Source organism: Python bivittatus, unplaced genomic scaffold (genome assembly GCF_059951505.1).
Source record: "Python bivittatus isolate LINGU-HERP-01145 unplaced genomic scaffold, Pbiv_v1 ctg000480_np1212, whole genome shotgun sequence".
In the NCBI taxonomy this organism is placed as follows: domain Eukaryota; kingdom Metazoa; phylum Chordata; class Lepidosauria; order Squamata; family Pythonidae; genus Python; species Python bivittatus.
In genome coordinates this window covers 73,966,053-73,979,164 of record NW_028277075.1, presented here as the reverse complement: position 1 = coordinate 73,979,164, position 13,112 = coordinate 73,966,053, and the positions used below count along the sequence as shown (strand labels likewise).

The window sequence follows — 13,112 nt, the reverse complement described above, 5'->3', positions numbered from 1 at the left end:
TTATTTCAACTATAAGAAGAGAGTATTAGCAATTCCATCTAGCACCCTCAGAAGAGAGAATGAGTTTTCTATACTCTACAGCTTTTATATCAAATATAAAATCCTTTCATAATACTATTTTTGTTCACTTCTAGATATTATTAGGCACCGTTACATACTGGTGATTAATTAACAATTAAAAAAAAAACTAGACTTGTTACACTGTTAATAGAGCCAAACAGGGAACTTCAGAGACCAAACTGTTTATTCATTTATACATATAGTCCCCATTTGCTACATCAATATCTCTACACAATGTTTATCCTATGGGAATCTGATCATATAAATCATTGAATTTAAATGTGTGCTTATATATGTACACTTTTAAGGGGATAAGAAACCATGGATGACATTAAAAGGACTCAATATTTTGTGATGTGACTCCTGATGTTTGATCATGCAGAATTGGCTGTTGAAGCTAAATGAGCAGCTCAATTGCTCATATTCATGAATAAACTTCAATGCCACAAAAGTTTTCTGCATTACATTTGGCCCCACTGCATAAGTGAACTAAGGTCATTCAAGGAAGAGCATTTGGTCTAGGACCAGACCACAACACCTTTCTGTAACTAGGACCATATCTGTTCAACAGGAGTACCCAGGGAATGACACTGTGGGAAGGAGGGTGGAATTTCTGACCTTTCATTTTAGGGAGATTTTATTTTAGAATAAAATAGATACAGTATATTAAGCCTATCAGAGGTTCAAGCCATATTTTTCAATGTTTACTTTTATTACCCCAAATGATTGAATTTTGGCAAGCTTCAGTGATGCAATCTTTGAAAGTTCTACGATCACAAAAAAGGGGCAACAAAGAGAAATGACCCCAGTTGCTTCATTAGCACTCTATTAATATTTTTGAATGCACTGTATAATGAGGATAAACATTTTGTAGTAGCATGGAAATGTTTAGGCACCTCTGATGAAATGTAATATTTCAATGAATCCCTAAATGAACAGATGCTGACATAATCTCTGTGTGACTGAGAGTTAAAAACACGCTTCTGGAAATTTAAATGCATATTTACTATTATATGCAGTTGTTTACAGATACAAAATAAGAAAGCAGTGAATATGACAGGTGTAGAACTTTATACACCCTTTCAGTTGGTACTTTGTGACACCTCCTTTGCCAGAAATAACAGCTTCCAAACATTTTCTGTAGCCAGCTAAGAGTCTTTCTATTTTTGCTTTGGATTTCCCCCCCATTTTTCCTTCCAGGACTCTTTCTAGCTTAGAAATATTCTTATATCTGCTTGCATGAGTTGCATTATTTGAGATTTCCCCACAAAATTTCAATATAGTGAAGTCCAGAGACTGTGAAAGCCATTCCAGAGACTGTGAAAACCTTCAACCTTTTTTTTAACCGTAAGTACCTGATGTTTGATTTGGAGATATGTTTTGGATAGCTACCTTGCTGAAATATCCAGCCTCTTTTTTGCTGAAATATCCAACCTCTTTTTCAGCTTCAACTTCTTCACTTCATTTTGGGACATTCTTTTCTAGGATATTTCCTGTGCTGCCAAACACAATACAACCACTACTATGCTTAACAGTTGGCAACAATTGTTCTTTCCTTCAAACGTTTCACCTTTTCTTCTCCAAATGTATTGTGTATGGCTAGAGTATGGCCAAACAAGTCAAATTTATTTCATCAATCCAAAGCATTTTGTTTCAAAATACTTCAGGCTTACCAAGGTTTTCTTCTATATACAGGTAGTCCTTGAGTTACGACTGCAATTGGGACAATTGGGGGGAGACTTAGCTGAGCAACTTGTGACCTTTCCTTTAGCTTCCCCACTGACTTTGCTTGTGGGAAGCCTGCAGGGAAGGCCAAAATTGGTGATCATGTGACCATGGGACACTGCAATCAGTCTTAAGTGCAAGCTGGTTGCCAAGCATCCAAATTCTGTTCACATGACTGTGGGAGCACTGCAATGACCAGAACTTCGAGGACTGGTCATAAGTCCCTTTGTTCAGTGCTGTTTTAACTTTGAAAGGTCACTGAATGAATGAATGTTAAGCAAGGACTACCTGTACCATAGATACAGTAATTAACTTTTGTGATGAGGTCAGTGAAAAGGTTTCCTTCTCACAACTCTAATATGCAGATCATTGTTGTATAAGCAACACTATATTGTGGGCCTGTGGAGAATTACCCCAGTGTCAGCTAAATTTTTCAGAAAGTTGCTTGCAGTGATTTGTGGGTTTTATTTTGCAGATTTGATCAGTTTGGGGGCAGTTCTCACAAAGATTTTTCTTGGTTTTCCAGATCTTGCCTTGACTTCAACAGTTCAACAGATATAATAATATTTCTCACAGTTGAAATTGCTAACTGGAAAAATAAACAATATTTTTATAGCTTTCCCCTGCTTTGAAAGAGCGAATTATTTCCATTTTCAAATGCTCAGTCATTCGAAATGATTGTTTGAAACAAGACCAGACAATTACAACCCAAGAAATTAGACAGGTCAGAGTATCTGTTTACCTATAAAATTGTGTTCCCCTGAATAACTGTAGTTAATTACCTTTTTGAGCTTTGCTAACAACTTTATGGTTTTAAAAAACACTAAAATAACTGGAACGGTATCCAAACTTCTGCACCTCCAATATTCACTATTTTCTTATTTTGATTTGTTAAACAGCTATACATAAATAATAAATAAGCATTCAAATTTGTATAAAGATGTCATGTGTACGGATTCATTACAATTTACAATTTGATCAGGGATGCCTAAATTTTGGCAGGCAACTGTGACCTTCAGAATAAAAACTATGAATCTTTTGCATACTAATTATTTTGACAAATCTCATATAAAATCTGCAGGTGCAAATGACTGATGATCATCAAGCCAAACACAGGACAATATTTATTAATTCTATTCCCCCAGAGACAATTACCATCTGTTTTTGCCACGTTGTCTGAACCTACAGAAAATGGGGAGGGGAAATTATCGTCATGTGTTTGGCAAATCACATTTGAAGGATAGGATGCATTTGACTAGCACAAAGTGGAGAGCTAAGTACATTAGACTACCATTTTTTATGTACTCTAATTCTGCAAAGAGCCTAGAATTAAGATCATAAGCAGTGCTCTGCTGGATTGGACCCCTGGCTCATCTGGTTCAGCAGTCTGTTCTCACAGTTGCCAGCCAAGGAAGACTACTAATATCCCAGCAGATGGCTTTTACAGGCAGTCACACTAATAGCCATTGATCCCCATGACTTCCATTAATTGATCCATCTCTGTTTTGAAGTCAACCAACACATCTCTTGCTAGCAAATTCCAAGATTTAATTACGAGTTGTATTCTAAGTTCTATACACTAGCCTCAAGAATGAGAGCAAACTGTACATTTCAGAAACATGGCTTCTAATGTCACCATGCAAAAATACAATGTGCAGCAAATTTGTCTTTCCCATCTTAAAAGATTTTTAAAGAAAAATATACTTTAAAGAAATAATATCAACTTGATCTCCTTTTACTTGTTTATGAAATCCAACCACTGCATTTGCAATAAGCATTGCAATGTTTGAATTTTACTGTTACTGTAATACATACATACAGGTAGTCCTCAGGTTATGACAGCAATTAGGACTGGAATTTCTGTCGCTAAGCAGTGTGGTTGTAAAGCACAATGTCACATGGCCAGAACTTTGAGGATGAGTCGTAAATACCACTTGTTCAGCACCATCATGACCTTGAATGGTCACTGAATGAGTGGTCATAACCCAAGGACTACCTGTGCAGATAAAAGGAATGGCTGTGACTAAAGTGACAACTTGGCTCCAAATTATTACTTCAGACAGATGAAGAAATCAAGCATTTGTCCATACAATCCCTAACTCAGTCCAACTCAATAATACTTAACTGTACAATTAATCTGCTTATATTATTTATACTATGTAAGTAATATATGTATATATATATTTAAAATAGAAACAAAAAACAGAAAAAATGAGAAAAAGTTAAGGGATACAGATGGAAATTGCCATCAGGACCTTCTATAAACTTCTGTGAATGCAGTAGCACAATCATACAATATAGAGTAAATCTCAACTAGAACTAGCCTTTGTATTTTGTTAAAAATACTCATTATGCTGTATGTTATATATTTGCTATGCTTTCTTTTTGAAGATGAAATATAGTAGAGTATTTAATCTGCTGATTTGGCCAGCATTAAATTGGGCAATTGGTTAAAGAAAACAATGAATAATCAATAGCTTCTTGCTTTCTCACAATATGGCTTCAGGGTATTTTCATTTTCTTTTAAAAATTATTTTAATTTATATTCTACTTTTCCTCTAAAAGCTCCTCTATTCTATCTTAGAAATAACTGTATGAGATAGACTTAAACCAAAGTAATCTAATGAAATCTATGGACAAGTTGGGACTTAAATTTGAGTCTCCCTGTCCGAGTCCACACCTTAACATTATACCACACTGGAAGTCTCCTGTAATACTGAGATCTTATGCTGGATGGAGAGAGGATGTTTGTATGAACACGGACTATATCATTGTCAAGGTTTGCAATTGTAGGAAGATTTTTAGGTGCATTAAGATTTCAAATCTTTCAGATTATTGCATGAAACCTCTGAGATGCCTTCTCCCCACTAACTATTGCTTTCTCTTTCTGCTTTAGCTATCTATCACTGCCTGTAGTGGAACTTCTATGTTATTTTATAATGCCAAATGCTTATATCCAGTGAAAAATTTGATTGTTAAACAAAGCAACAATATAAGCATACAATTCCTGTACACTTTTCTTTAAAAACAAGAGTTGGTATTTGCTTGTTCATTTTAGTCAATACAAATTTCACATTTTCAGTAAAATGCAGCTCACACTTTGTAGTCCACAAAACATTGCACAGAAGATTTAAATATTGAATCAGTCTGGGAAAATAAAGATTTGAGCCAAGTCTAAAGCCCAACTTTAAGAGTAGAAGAAAAAATAACCTGAGCAGATTAAATTATTTTTTCTACATGGGATTCTTCAACTGAAGATTTCACTTTCCACAACTGTAAAACAGCTTTCCTCAACCTAGGTACTCTCCATAATTCCTGGAGAAATTCAGCTCCTATAATTCTCAATCATCATGGAGAATGATGTATTAGAATGAACTTTTGAAGGAAGCGACCTTCCTGTTTTTTTCCTTTATTAATCATATTCACAAGTGATGCATTCCATATGAAATGGTAATAGAAATTGAAAAGAAAAGAAAAGAAAAGAAAAGAAAAGAAAAGAAAAGAAAAGAAAAGAAAAGCCCACCTGTAAAAACAATGGCACTGTCAATAAAATTAAGGTCCAGATCATTCAGGCCTGGCTTATGTATTACTTCTTGGAGTTGGACTTACTAATTGTCAATTCTTCAGAATCCATCCATGGAACAAGATTACTTTCATATTAGTGAACTTACTATGCTAAATATGAAAAACAGTACTTAGAATATTTCAATAAAATATTATATTTATTGAAAGCTATTACTGTATATTACACGAAGAAATGTGAACATTTTCCCAATTAATGAAATACAAATTACTCATAACAAAATCAGAAGAAAGCAAATGCATATCTTTAAATATTCTGGTTTTAGAAATGTATCTTCAAGTTTTCATATAAAGTAAATATAAGTATGCATGAAATATTACAAATAGACAACAGATTGAATGCTAACTATCTTCTGTTTTCAGAAAATAATACTATCCTTTATGGATGGCTGCATGAGAGTTTAAGGCTAAAATATTATATTGGAGTCACATCTTATAAAAGACACAAAGTATGTAGTAAAAACAAAAACAAAAAATAGAGATACTGCTCTTAAATACACTCTGGTCAGAGTAGCTGTCAACCCAATATGGTTTTAATCTGATTTCGATAACTATGTGCCCTAACTATGTAGAAACTCTCAGGATTCATTTCCTGATATGACTACTTAAGAGTCATAAGATTAAAAAATTAGCCTGAAATTTTGGTGAACCACAGCAGTCAACACATACAATAGTATATATACCTGGTTCAAGGTGACTTCCTATATTCTGCAAGGGAAGAAACAAAGCAAATTTTCAGTAAACATGTTCTGACTGATCATAGCCAACACACTCTCTTATTTAAGGGCATTTATTTTAGGATTTATTTTCTCCTATTTGAAGAAATAGTAGGGCATGTATAAACCATCTTGCTTCCATCTCAGTTCTTAAGATCAAGAACTCCTTCCACTGACAACAATATCAATAAGAATGAAACCGAATCTTGCAAATCTGCCAAAATTGTTCTCAGTCATAGCAATATTATTGGAAGATACAAGACACTGTGATTGCCCAACTCTTAATATGCTTCCAGTTTACTGGGGTTATGAGGTATGTAAATATGGAGGAAGGATAGATCAATGATTGAATATATGCTTTTCATGCAGAAAGCCTCAGATTCTATACCTGGTGTCTGAACTCTCAAACATTAATTAAGATTGGAAATGAACACCAGACAAGTCTTTCTAAGTCGTGGTTAGTAAGAATAAGGTTAAAGTGATACACAAAAATTCCACTAAGTACTTTTGTTTTCAAATGTAAATCTTATATGTAGGCATTTTAAAGCAGTTAGCTTTCTTTTACCTGCCCTTTCTAAGAAGGTAGGCCAGCTTCCACCTGAACATTGTTTACAAAACAGCCTGCAAGCTTCATTATCAATGTGACAATCCATTCTTACTCCAGGCATTTTCTGATCTGGAAAAAGTCTGTCCTGATAGTCATTGTTGAAAATAACTGGGTTAGATGGACCAATTAACTCTATAACGCAGTTTTGCATGCTTTTTTATTAGATTTTTTTATCCTGCCTTTATTATTTTTTATAAATAACTCTAGGTGGCAAACATACCTAACACTTCTTCCTCCTCTTATTTTCCCCACAACAACAACTGTTTGAGGTGGGTTGAGCTGAGAGAGCGCGACTGGCCCAAAGTCACCCAGCCAGCTTTCATGCCTAAATGGGACTAATTTCTATCCTGGTGCCTTAACCACTAGACCAAACTGGCTCTTAATGCAGAGATTAACATGTTCCTTAACACGTATCCCATATCGCACAGAGTAATTGTGAGTCAGACTCTTTGATTATAGGAACAGTATTTTATCCATCTCAATCAACGAACAGAAAATATGAATGAAAATCACTAAGCTAATTTTCATGTAGCTTGTGTAGCCAGTATCAAGATAGATGGGATTAGAAGCAGATCTTGGAGTTTACTGTAGACAGAGCTTGGAAGAGTGAGATGGTCCAGGCAATGTGAGTAAATGTTAAAGATGCTGCAGACACACTACATCAAAGAACAAAGCAAAAGAACTGAGAATAGGATTTTTAAAGAATATCATATATAGTTGGTTGGTATCAGATAGAGGGTGGAAAGTAACAAAAGCACAACCTAACAGGCACAAATATTCATTGCAATCTACTGTTACAGCTAAATGATATTTTGGCTAGCAAGGCAAGATTTCTAAAAAAAATTCTCATATTTATGTTTCTGTCCTCCTCTTCTTAATATATTGAAAAGAAACATGCTTTAGATAGGTATTTACATCTTCAGTCTAGTTTGACTAAATCCAAAAAAAACATTTCAGTTTAAACCTTTTGAAAGAATAATTATTTATGGTCCCGTTGTCAGGTAATGAATAAATATGAAGAAAATGAACTTGTGCGCTGGACCATTATTTCTATGTGAAGCAATATTATAAATAAGGACAGTTAATGCTAGCAGACCCACTTCTTCTGCATCTACAGTTCCTTATATATGTTGAACTGAAAATCCAAAATTCTTGCAATATCCATAAAATGTATCATATTATACTTAGCTTAGATCCCATATACTTTAAATAAATATCCCAATGTAGGGTATGATTATAGTATTAGATAAGAAATGCAAGATCATGCAATATAGTAACTGATGGAATTCCTCAGCATCAACACCAGTGCAGTTTTATAATAATATTGGCTATATCTGTTACACCAATACATTTTAACAGAGAAACCTGTACAGGCAGATTCTCCAGCAAGCCAAACAAGTCCATTTTTTTGTCCATTTCTTGTCAGTTTCAAGGTTCTACTTTTCTGCACACTGGAAGTTTTTTTAAAAAAAAACCAGAATCCTTCAGAGAAAAATTACATATGTATCTCAACTTTCCCCAATTCAGTGACCTGCAGATGAAATGGATCACAAATCCCATTCTAAATAAGAATAGATAATGATGGGTATTATAGTTCAACACTTCTGAAGGGCCCCAGTACATTAAAATAAACTATGCAGATAACAATTAAAGATGGTATTTTAAACTTCAGAATGGAACAAAGTTGCACCTTCTTAAATCCATTGTATAGACCATATCTGCAAAATTTAAATAAAAATAAAACATTCTAAATCAAAGTTAATTCACTAAAATGCAATATCTCTCATGCTTTTATCCTAGAATATGACTTCTAAAGTAATCATCCTACCACCTTAAGTGTTCAGAAGGAAAGAGGGAATAATGTGAAGTTTCATTGTTATCTGTAGATCTTATTGTAAAGACAAATTAACACAATGAATCAGAAATCTAGTAAACAAAACATTAAGTTTGCCACATTCAGTAAATAATTTCAGTACATTATAGAAAAAGGAATCTGACCATGTTCACACACCAAAAAAAAAAGAAAAAAAATCCAGGCAGGGATACTGAAACAGATTCATATTAATTGGTTTTATGTAACAACATAGCAATACAGCAGGTCTGTGTCCCTATCTCATGTGTAAGTGTATTTTTTCTGAAAGCAACTGGCAAATGAACTTATGGTTATAGTACAAACTCTGTGTTTGCATCAGCTGAATAACACAAAGTTCTCACCATTCACTTTTATCAGACCAAAAAATTATCCACAGATTTCTTACATGTGGTCTTGACAATAACCAGATTCTGCGCAAATAAATTAGACATTCCATTGCTGAAGACCATTAATGAAATATTACAAACAGACAACAGAAGACAAGATTGCATGATCTACATACCTTCTTTCCAGATTTGGGATATACACTGATACAAAGTGTGACATTAGCCTGCCACAACTCTCCTGTCTAATGAGACTCCAATTGCATAAAAGATAAATCCAAGAGGGGATAGTAGAAAAAACAACAGAGCTTTCTGACAGAATGTATTTGTTACAGGTGAACACACCACAAGACCAAGATGCTGGGTTTTGTCTTTTTTTTTTTTTTAAAGCAGGAGCACAGGATGGATTTAAGCAGGCAAGCTCCCTTGCAGGTATAATTGATCACTATATACTGTACAGTCCACTAATGCAGTATCTGGACAATGAGGCACAGACAGGAGTTTAGAAAAGGTTAACCAATATACAATTATATGAGTGGTCTCTTCTCAGAACTCACTTCCAGATGGTCCAGGAATGTGCCGTGAAGGTCCCTTGATCTTGCAAGAGGCAGATTCACACCAACTCATAACTTTGCCTTCTTTTCAACCCCAACTCTCTCTAGCCTTTCCCCTCAAACGTAATTAGTAGGCAGGTGAGAATCTTCCAACTCCTTTTTCATGGGCCGAGACCACGGTTGCCGTTTGAAAAGGGACAATTCGGAACGAATAATCTTATCTACCCCTCCGTGTTTCTCCTATAACGCAAGCGCGGTGCTATAAATAGGCTGCCCCAGCCTGCTGGGGGGCGAGAGGGATGCCTCCGCTACCAGAACAGGAATCTCAGAAAAGCCAGCTCTCCACCCCGCCAAGGCAGCTCTGCCACCTGAAAGACTCCCTCTCGCAGGTGTCCAGCTGCGCTTTCTGGGTCAGGTTTCGCGAACTCACCTGTCTAGAGTAGCAAGAGGAGAGGCAGCACAGAGCGCAGGGCAGCGGCGAGACTGAGCCCCAGGAGGGCCGGGGTGGTCCTGGGAGAGCTGAGCGGAGCCGCCCTTCCGCCGGCGATATAAATAACATTATCTGGGCAAGCAGGGACATTCCTGCTCAGGGACAGCTCGGCTGCCCGGCCCAGATAGCCGTGTCCCTCCGGGGGAGGGGAGGGAGAGAGGAGGAGGAGGAGGAAGCGCCTGCCCTGCAATGCAGCACAGCGGCCCCCCAAGGCCAGCGCCAGCAGCGGCACCTGGCGATGCCCAGCGCAGCAACCGCCGCCGCCGCTACCTGCTGCTAACGATGCCCAGCAGCCGAGAGGCAACAACCGGGCCACACCCAGCTTAAAGCAAGAAAGCGGCGCCGGATCTTCTCAAGCCCCTGCCGGGAGTAAACACTCCAGTCCCCAGGCAAGAAGCCACGCTTTAAACTGCGGGAGCCACGGCCCTAAATAAAAGAGGGGAGCTGGGGGTTGGAGTGGCGAAAGGGAAGGCGCACTGGCTGTGCCCCCCACGGCAACGGAGCTTCCTCTCTCACTGAGGCAGCCGGAGGACTGTGGTAGGACAACGTGAGACTCTGAAACCACGCCGACGGCTGCTCTAGCGTGGCGGGAGCCTCCTCGGATGTCCGGACTGGAGGGAGGGAGGCAGGGCTTGGCGCCCGCCTCTCACACCAACAAACGCCGCTCCGTTAACGGCCGACAGTTGGAACGTGGCCGCCCCATAGTCCGCGCGCCTGAAGCGCCCGCCAGCCCTCGTGCTGCAATGAGGGGCTGGCGGAGGGGTTCGAATTCCCGCGTCTTCCGGGCAGCTCGTGCGAACCTCTGCAAATAACTCCGTGCTTCGGAGACAAACGCCCCGTGACAGGACTGCCCTTGTCCCCGCTTCACCCACCCGCTCTCCTGGCTAGACGTCAACTAGAAAGGATTTCGCTCTTTATTTCCCGCTTTTTCTCTCGCAAAGGAAAGTGTCTGACGCCTCTGATTTAAACCACGCGGCGGCGCCCCTCGTCACCGGCAGCAAGTTGTACTTCGGCCTTCCTTGATGTCCTAGACAGGGATGGTGAAACTGCGCTCTCATTTGCTAGACCGCCCCCCCCTCCATTTGAAGGGGAGGAGATCATCATCGTTTAAAAATCCATTCTGCTTAGGCGCTGAATGCAAAGCAAAAAAGTAGAGGATAACCTCATCGTAGGTATATAGACCGAGTGCTGCAGCCGTGCTGTAGTGGCTTTTCTGCAGAGGAAACCTGTTAGGAGCACCGGAGACTATTACAGGGCGAATTCTCTACAGTGGGAAGGGAGACGAGAGTGCGGGCGGGGAGTGGTTTATTCAGCGCGAAACTGCTGCAGGGACAGCTTTCCGGGAAAGGAAAAATGAGTCTGCTTCTGACTGCAGCAGGTCCAGTGTTTATAAGAACTCTATTCTTTTTCCTGAACCGGCAAATCTCATTCATTTGAAGAAAGTTGCTTACCTATCCCTTGCAAAGAGATATTGCTAGAAATCAATAGCAATTTCAGTCTATTAGCTTTATTTTTAAGGCCAATTCCTAGGGTGATAATTGAACTCAAAATGCTTCATGTAAGATGAATAAAAACTGTTTGCTCAGATAAAAGATTTTTTAATCCACACTCTCAGAATAACTATTCAGAGGAGGAAAACTCAAACAGATTTCCCCAAACTGCTGCCCTCCAGACATACTATATGGTAAATCCCATGCTGTTCTAGAATGCATCATACTGTGCCATGATAGTGGGGAGTGATATTTATACATTTCTGGTCAAAATTTCACCTGGGCCATGGTTACTCCTTTCCATTCCAAGATGTTATTTGGATATCTAAAATATTTCTCAGGATTCAATCTTACCTCTCAAGTTATTCAATACTAAAGAACTGCTCAGAGGCTTTATCAGATTTGGGATAGGTTGTCCTTCATATACTCATATTGTCACGTGAGGTGTTTTTGGTATTATTTTACCAAGATATAAATCAAATCAATCAATCAGTACAGATGACACACAGCTCTATTTCACTTGTTCATCTACCAATGGGGAATCTGATACTGTACTCTGATTTGGATGAGAGCTAATAAAATTATCCAGGCAGGACAGAGGTATGCCTGTCCAGCAAGCAGATAGATTTGAAATAGGATTTCAGTCTGTTTTGGGAAGGGGAATCTTTCAAATTCCCTCTGAAGAATCAAGTTTTCAGCATGGAAGTATTTCTGGAACCAACGTTATACCTGTTGGCTCAGACCTGCATGCTTACCTTAGTACATCTAGACTGGATTGTTGCACGTGCTCTTCTTGGTTCTACTTGGAACAGCCTTCAGAAACTGCATTAGGGTCAAAATGCAGGAACAAGAATGTTGGTGAAAGCTTGCTGGTAGGATTGTATTCCATATGGACTATTTTTGCCATTTGAATGCTAATTGTCCCAGTTTTATGAGACCTTTTGAAGTTCTATTCGTTTTTTCCTGCTTTAAGTAACATAAACAATTACTGAATGCCATCAACAAACTGGGCCAACTCCAGGGCATTTGAAAACAAATTAAAAGCATTAATCCTAGTATGCATGTTTGGTGGACATCACTGTTCATGAGTTTCTATTAAAAGAACTGTCTATTTGTTCCTCTTTTCCTCTTTTCTTTAGTAAGTGTTCATCTCTTCTTACATGATGCCTATTAGATTTGCTCAGAGCTTTGTCAAAAGCCTTTTGCAAGGGCTTTGTCAATAGATTTTTGAAAGTCCAATAAATATTGTTTACCAGATCATTGTTATCCACTTATTTGCTGATTCTCATAAAAAACTCCTAAAGGTGATTGATTGTATGAGCATTACCAGAGTTGCTATTAAAAAAAAAAAAAATTGTACAGAATTGTGCAAGGTTTTTTTCCACAATGATTGCCACTGTAGTTAAAAATACTGACATCTGATCCATGTTTGCTAGCAGAAATGTATGTTTGCTTTCCTTACAATAGATATTTCTACTTTTTCATCACTTTTGGTTAATAGTTTATGGCTAAAAAATATCACATGGCTGCATCCAGTGGGTAGCTATTATTAATGGCTGCAATGTTTAATTACAACATTTATATTTTGCTCTAATTCTGTGTGGAAGCTAGTCTTGACTGCTTGTCAATACTAAGAGTGAAAGTTACATCACCTTCAGACACTAATCCAAATATTAACTTCAAACTACAGCT

The 13,112-nt window shown here is 37.9% G+C and overlaps 1 protein-coding gene across 8 annotated transcripts in view; it reads right to left on the bottom strand.

Annotated features, from left to right (window-relative positions):
* The window catches only part of SPTB (spectrin beta, erythrocytic), a 118,132-nt gene extending 108,069 nt beyond the window's left edge, over positions 1-10,063 (bottom strand). For 3 of the 8 annotated variants that reach the window (XM_088146313.1, XM_088146312.1, XM_088146315.1), the window contains exon 1: positions 9,871-10,056. The gene's annotated coding sequence lies outside the window, so the exon portion shown is untranslated. Of the gene's footprint in view, positions 1-6,050; positions 6,076-9,065; positions 9,249-9,443; positions 9,631-9,870 lie in introns of those variants that run through there. The other 5 variants (XM_088146311.1, XM_088146316.1, XM_088146319.1 and 2 more) reach the window with 4 other exon arrangements.
* Between the last annotated feature and the right edge of the window lie 3,049 nt (positions 10,064-13,112).